Source organism: Microtus ochrogaster, linkage group LG1 (assembly GCF_000317375.1).
Source record: "Microtus ochrogaster isolate Prairie Vole_2 linkage group LG1, MicOch1.0, whole genome shotgun sequence".
NCBI lineage: Eukaryota > Metazoa > Chordata > Mammalia > Rodentia > Cricetidae > Microtus > Microtus ochrogaster.
This window is the reverse complement of record NC_022027.1, coordinates 56,365,010-56,365,564: the sequence shown is the minus strand read 5'-3', so window position 1 is coordinate 56,365,564 and position 555 is coordinate 56,365,010.

The window sequence follows — 555 nt, the reverse complement described above, 5'->3', positions numbered from 1 at the left end:
ATTATAGTGCCTTTCACTACTGATGAAATAAAGTTATGGGAACACAATGAACCATGGTAAAAAACTTGTGCTATTTTTTGGGGAGAACTTAATAGCAATTATCCCCAAAGTGATAGACTTAACCTTATAAAGAGAACTTCTTGGATTCTTCCCCGAATTGTACATGATGCTCCAATAACTGAAGCCCATATATTTTATACTGATGCAAATAAAACAGGAAAGGCAGGTTACAAATCAGAAGATTTAAGTAAGGTGAAATAAAGCCCTTATAATTCTGTTCAGAAGGCAGAATTATATGCCATTCTTATGGTGCTAAGGGATTTTAAAGAACCTCTCAGTATAGTTATTGATTCACAATATGCAGAAAGAGTTGTTTTACATATTGAAACCGCTGAATTTATACCATATAATATAGAATTGACTTCATTAATCATACAGGTTCAGGATATAATCACAAATAGGCTTTGTCATATATACATAACACACATCAGATCCCACACAGGTCTGCCAAGGTAATGCAGAAATTGATCAATTATTGATTGGAAGTGTGTTGTA